The 6713-nt window shown below is 43.5% G+C and overlaps 1 long non-coding RNA gene across 1 annotated transcript in view; it reads right to left on the reverse strand.

Annotated features, from left to right (window-relative positions):
- The window catches only part of LOC141107254 (uncharacterized), a 52335-nt gene extending 45975 nt beyond the window's left edge, over positions 1-6360 (reverse strand). The window contains exon 1 of the long non-coding RNA XR_012235842.1: positions 6244-6360. This is a non-coding gene — a long non-coding RNA (uncharacterized lncRNA). The remainder of the gene's footprint in view (positions 1-6243) is intronic.
- Positions 6361-6713: the final 353 nt, after the last annotated feature.

The raw sequence follows: 6713 nt of genomic DNA on the forward strand, positions 1-6713 counted from the left end.
TCTACCTGCATTGCAAAGAGAAAGACAGAGACGGTCTAAAATAAGGTATGAAATGAAAATGGAAATGTGTCATCAGCATTTAGAGGATAGAAAGTGAGGAACCAGGGAATGCAACAAAGAAGCAGATGCCGACCAGCGACCTACCCGTATGTCTCTAGATTTTAAGTGGGTATTCTGGGTGGTGAAGCTGTAGGAATCATCCTGGTACTGTTTTTAGAGCTGGCGGTCGTTCCCTTGTTAAAGCAATCCTAGCAGCTAACTAGCCACGTCCCACTGGGAGTCCCGATTGACCAGCTGACACTTCCACTTGCTGATCACAGAGCCGAACAAAGACTGAATCGGCTTTGTTGGGCTCTATGATATAGTAACCAGGAAGCAATGGCCTAACATCACTTCCAGTTTCCCAGGAAGTAAACGGCTCCATTTTTAAAATTGAAAAGCATTTGATCACACCAATCTTATAGGGCGTACACACGGTCGGACTTTGTTCGGACATTCCGACAACAAAATCCTAGGATTTTTTCCGATGGATGTTGGCTCAAACTTGTTTTGCCTACACACGGTCGCACAAAGTTGTCGGAATTTCCGATCGACAACCACGCGGTCACGTACACCACGTACGACGAGACTAGAAAAGGCCGGTTCAGCACCCCCAAAACGCGTCCATTGATCTCCCGTGATGGCAGATAGCACATGTTGGCACACTGTGTGCATCCTCCAAATTTGGCTTTTCTAAACATTGAAAAAATTTTTGCAAGATTGGACCACAAGAAAACAAGTGATTTTGTGGGGTTTAAATTCGCCCCAAAACATCAATGATGTTATTATTTTTTTTTAATAACATCACTGATTTGTTGCTGTATGTTGTGCAATTTGAGATTACACTCCATGATCTCCCCGATCAGTATCTGGGCACTTTCAGATGTGAAACGTTCTCTCTCCCTCACATCACGATCACCTAAAAAGAGATAAAGAACAAAAAAAAAGGTCTCAAAAATATGCCACCATTCATCTCTTTTACCTGAGCCTGTGGTCGCAGACACTCACCTGTTGTGGTGCCAATCTCCACCACATCTTCTTCTTCCTCCTGCTCAGCTTCTTGGGTTTGCGGTATTTCCCCTTCTTCCAGAGGTGGGGGGTCTGTGTTCTCCTGGGATGAGGGGTGTCCTCCGAGTCTTTTCTCCCCTATGTAAAACAAAAATGGTATACTTAGCACACAGATATTTGATGGCAGAACTAGAAATAGGAAACATTGTTTAGAAGTGGGGTACAATTGTCTATTTTAGCAGAGTTCCAAGATGTATATTTTTTATTGGCCTTTGTCAAGCTGCAATACTTTACCTGTTTGGTACAAGCTTCACAGATGTAGCCCCCCTATAGTATACACTGGAGCACCTGTGTGCCCCCCCTAATAAAAATGGTGTTCTGGGGTCCCACACTAGTGCTCCAGTGTCCAGATGTGAAAACAGCTGCTCAGTGTCCTCTCCTTACACACAATCTAGTTTGCATTTCATTCTAGTAACAAACCCATCTACACAAACAAATATTTGGCATCCAAGTAGGCCCCAAAAAATGTGGGAAAATGCATATGGCCTAAACAATGGTGTTCTAGAGGGCGAAAGAAAAATGTTTGATACGAACGAATAATGGGCCCATGAACATTAAAGTTGCCCTTTTAAACGTTACAATTAATAAAAGCATATGGAGCAGAACGAACGGAATAAAGACAGAAAGAATAGGAACACAGCACAACTACTTACTTTTTTGCAGCACTCTCCGGATCTTTCGGTACTGCTCTGGCTCACTCAACTTCAGGTCCGACCACCGCTTCCTGAGCTGATCTTTCGATCTTCGTACCCCGAAATTCCTCTCAAGACTCCTGACCACTTTCGCCATGATCTTGGCCTTTCAGATGTTGGGGTTGGGGTAAGGCCCATAGTTTCCGTCATAGTCGGACTTCCTCATGATGTCGACCATCTCCAACATCTCCCCAAACGACATATTTGTGGCCTTAAAACGTCTCCTTCTGGATCGGGACGTGCCTGGATCCGGGCTTTCCTCCTCCTCCTCGTTCCTGCAATTATCACGCACCTGCTGTGACTCCGCCATGTGCTCTTCCCCCACTGCGCCGAACGAAAAGGGGCGGGGAATAGACTAGAAAGAACGTCAGGGGCGGGCGGAGTTACACGCATGCGCAGTGTGTATAAAGCGTAACACGCGTGCGTATTACGTACGATCTGTGAGCGGAGGAGGAAGCATTGGACGCGCCGATCGTAAGAACGAAGGTAAGAGACAAACTTGTGCCTATACTGCTTCTAGATTGAGGCTTATATTGTAACAAGATTAGGAGAGTTTTGTCTGACATTAGGCTGTGTCTTGCAGTGAACATGGATATCTTAATGAAAGACAATGACTTCATGTCAGTATTCGTAGAGATGCTAAGTGAGCTGCCCTGTCTGTGGGAGATTACCCACCCCCATTTCAAGAACCAAGCAAAGAGGAAGGCAGCACTGGAGCAATTGTGTGAAATTGTGAAGCAGGTGATCCCCACGGCAGACATCACTTATTTAAAGATTTTCATTGGTGGCCTGAGGAGCACATATCTGAGGGAGCGCAAGAAAGTCCAGGATTCGCAGAGATCCGGAGCAGCAGATGACATCTATGTCCCCAGGATGTTGTACTACGACAGGCTGCACTTTCTGGCAGGCCAGACTGAACCCAGGTCATCCCTCTCCAGTCTTCCTTCCACGCTTCCTTCCCCCCCGGCTGAGGCTTCTGACGCCCAACCTGGGCCTTCCAGGCGATATGTGGAGGAGCCCAGATTGAGCCAGGTATAGCATTCCTCTAAATATTTCTGCTTGTCCAATCAATGATGTTAACTAGATGTTAGTTGGGAGTACTAATTTAGGATTGTGATTGATGATGCAAAACATTACAACTATGTCCCTTTTTCATACACAGGGAAGTCTCAACCAGGAGGTGGCCGGGCCGAGCCGGCTGGCTGATCTGCAGGTCCCTCCACCCCCCCGAAAACAGAAAGTGGCAGAAGGAGGAATACCCTAGAGGAGGCTGCTATAGGATTCTTTTGGAGGGCTACAGAGGTCCTGGGAGCACCCCACACCATGCAGGAGAACATTGCTGCCTTCATAGCCTATAAAATGCAGAGGATGGAGGAGGGCCAACAAGTCTTGTGTGAGGCCCTCATATCGGAGGCTCTGGAGAAAGGTATGAGGGGCCAAATTACACCTCACACACTTCTTTGGGATGGTCCTCCTCCTCCTGCAGGTCCTCCTCCTCCCTCTCCTCCAGGTCCTCCCAGTCCTCCTCCAGGTCCCCCCAGTCCTCCTCCTCCTCAAGGTCCTACTCCTCCTCCTGCCACATCTCCAACTGCACAGCCACAGCCCGGAAGGAAGCGTGGAAGGAAGACCAGACAGTGATTGCCCTGGGTTCAGTCTGGTCGGCCAAAAGATGCAGCCTCTTGTGGTACCACAGCCTGGGGACACAGATGTCATCTGCTGCTATCCGGATCTCTGCGAATTCTGGACCAGACTGCCCTCCCTTAGATATGGACTCCTCAGGCCACCAATTTTGATGTTGAAGAATTGATGTCTGCCGTCGGGGTCCCAGGCTTCGCTAATTTCTCATGTTGATCCAGTGTTGCCTTCCTCTTTGTTTGGTTCTGATCCCTTAATAAAGGATTTTTGTTTTGAATTATACTCTCCTATGTGTTTTACTTCAAAAATGACAGTTGGTTTGTGAGGATTCAGGTACATTTCAAATATACAATGTGAAATGAACAAGGGACACCAACACCAAACAATCTCCTTGAGATTAAATAATAAAAGATATCAATGGTGTTGGGGTAACTTGACACACAAAACACAGACAAAAATATTCTGGAGTAAAAATAAAAATAACATTGAACAAAGATCAGCCTTGGAAAAAATCCAAACATTAAAACAAAAAAAAAGGCTGAAAATCCAAAAAAAAAAAAAAATAACAAAAATATAAAACTGTCAGATGTGACAACTAATAACAATATATTCAGGGAATCCCACTAAAAAAAACACAAATAAAACTTTGTGAGAAGTGTGTGTGAATATGAGCAGCAAAACTACTTAATTCTTGTCACATTATAAAGAAGAAGAGAGTGCGCTGTATTAAACCATTTTTAACACTGCAGCGTGACGAAAGTGCTGTATCCATTGCGAACGCTATGTTTACCAGAACGAGCTGTCCCATGTTGGAATTTCTTCTGAGCATGCGTGGCACCTTGTCGGAACAGGCCACACACGGTCGGAATTGACGCGATCGGATTTTGCTGTCGGAAAATTTTATCTCCTGCTCTCCAACTTTGTGTGTCGGAAAATCCGATGGAGCCCACACACGGTCGGAATTTCCGACAACACGCTCCGATCGGACATTGTCCATCGGAAAATCCGACCGTGTGTATGGGGCATTAGTGTGATCAAATACTTTTAAGGGCAGAGGGGGGATCTGGGGTCTTATAGACCCCAGGTCTCTCCATAAAGAGTAACTGTCCCATGCCTATTTCTGTCACAAGGAATGTTTACATTCCTTGTGACAGCAATAAAAGATATCAAAAGAAAAAATTCAAAGCGACAGAGTAAAAAAAAAAAAAATGTAACGTGCCCCCATCCCCCATGCTTGCACGCAAACTCAACACACGCGTCTGTCCCACGTATACACAAACAGCATTCGTCCCACACATGTGACGTATCACCGTGAATGTCAAATTATGGGCAATAATTCTAGCACCAGAACCTGTGTAAATCTGAAATGGTAACCTGTAAAAGCTTTTAAAAGGTTGCCTATGGATAGTAAAATTTACATTGTTTTGTCCCTGTTGCAGGGACATGAGCAGTTTTAAATTGTGACAGGTTTGGTATCTATTCATGCCGCATAACATCATCTTTTATATGTTACAAAAATTTGGCTATATATTGTTTTGTTTTTTGGCATTAAAATTGTAAAAAGTGTATTGGTTAAAAAGAAAAAAAAATTGTATTTGGAAAACCAGTGCACTAATATCGTGTGACATAAAAAATTGCAACACCCATCAATTTATTCTCTAGGGCCTCTGCTTTAAAAAAATATATAATGTTTGGGGGTTGGAAGAAATTTTCTAGCAAAAAATACTGATTGTTTTATGTTAACAAAAAGTGCCAGAAAATGCCTGGACCTAGAGGGGTTAAACCAGCAATTGAAGTTTTGTCCTTACTGTACTGTAGTTGGCTGCATGACATCTAAGAGGTTGGCAGTCTTGCTGTACAGTCCTAAAGTCCTTGGTTCAACGCCTACTAAGGGCACTATCATGATAAAATATGTGGTTTGCCTTTGTTTATATGGCTTCCACATTCCTGAGACATACTGGAAGGTTATTTTCCTGCCTTGGTGAACCTTTGTTCAGAGTATGTGTGTTTGTAACTGGCCTGCTAAGATTAGCAGGGGCCAATTTGAATGTTTTAGAAGATAATGATTCTGTATAAATGAATGAACTGAATAAACAGGATCTTTTTTCAAAATCCCAGGGCAGAGAAAAAACAATTCACACACTATCTTGTACACACGTCTAGCAATTCAGATTTATTATTGTTTAATCATGTAGCATTACATGGTTGGATTTGTGTTTTGCAGCGATACCTATATAATCACGGTACTTTGATAGACATAAGCGGTTTATTTTTTTATTGAGGTGTTCATACTACAGAGACAGAAACACCTTTTACACCGATGACTCACACTGCTTGTGCTAACACATACAAAAAATGGAGCGTCCCTGCAAAGAACCATTGATATTAATCATACCATTTAAGAGAAGATACATGTCTGGAAAAAAATGAATCACTGTTTGTTCTATCTGATCTTCCAATTGAACATCCATCTCTGGAGTGCAGCCACTGGTAAAGTCACAGAACAATCTTCACTATTTCTTTTCTGCTAATACAGTGTTGTTGATACAGACCAGACAAACTAATAGACATAGTTAATCAACATGTTCAAGATGGTGTTTTCAAGATTCTGCAGGAAAGTGGTGCATCAAAGAATGGGGAGAAGATACAGCTTGTCTTAAAGGACGATTTTTAAAGCAACCTTTATATTTGCTAATGTTCACAGAAATAGCTTCCAAATATAACCTATTTTGCTTATAAACAACTCACCGGACCATAAAAATTGAACAAAAACTTGACTCCAGCCTGTTCCCCAAGACCAAATATTTACCTGATGGGTATGGCCATTTTGTTTCTCACACAGCAGAAAATAGTACCATCAGGATGTCCAGTGCGGTCATCATGTCTATGGTATCTCAGCCTTTGCCAAGGCAGTCAAGTTCCACAATTCTCTGCAGTAAAATAGGCACAAGTCAGCAGCCAGGTGGAATGCCATAGCTTAATGCAGTAAAATAAGCACAAGTCAGCAGCCATTAATAACCCCCAACACAGGTATCAGTGGACGCATTAATGACCCCCAGCATTGATGTCAGTGGACGCATTAATGACCCCCAGCATTGATGTCAGTGGACGCATTAATGACCCCCAGCATTGATTTCAGAGGACGCATTAATAACCCCCCCAACACAGGTATCAGTGGACGCATTAATGACTCCCAGCATTGATGTCAGAGGACGCATTAATAACCCCCAATATAGGTATCAGTGGACGCATTAATAACCCCCAGCATTGATGTCAGTG

The sequence above is a fragment of the Aquarana catesbeiana genome, linkage group LG09 (assembly GCF_042186555.1).
Source record: "Aquarana catesbeiana isolate 2022-GZ linkage group LG09, ASM4218655v1, whole genome shotgun sequence".
Taxonomy (NCBI): Eukaryota; Metazoa; Chordata; class Amphibia; order Anura; family Ranidae; genus Aquarana; species Aquarana catesbeiana.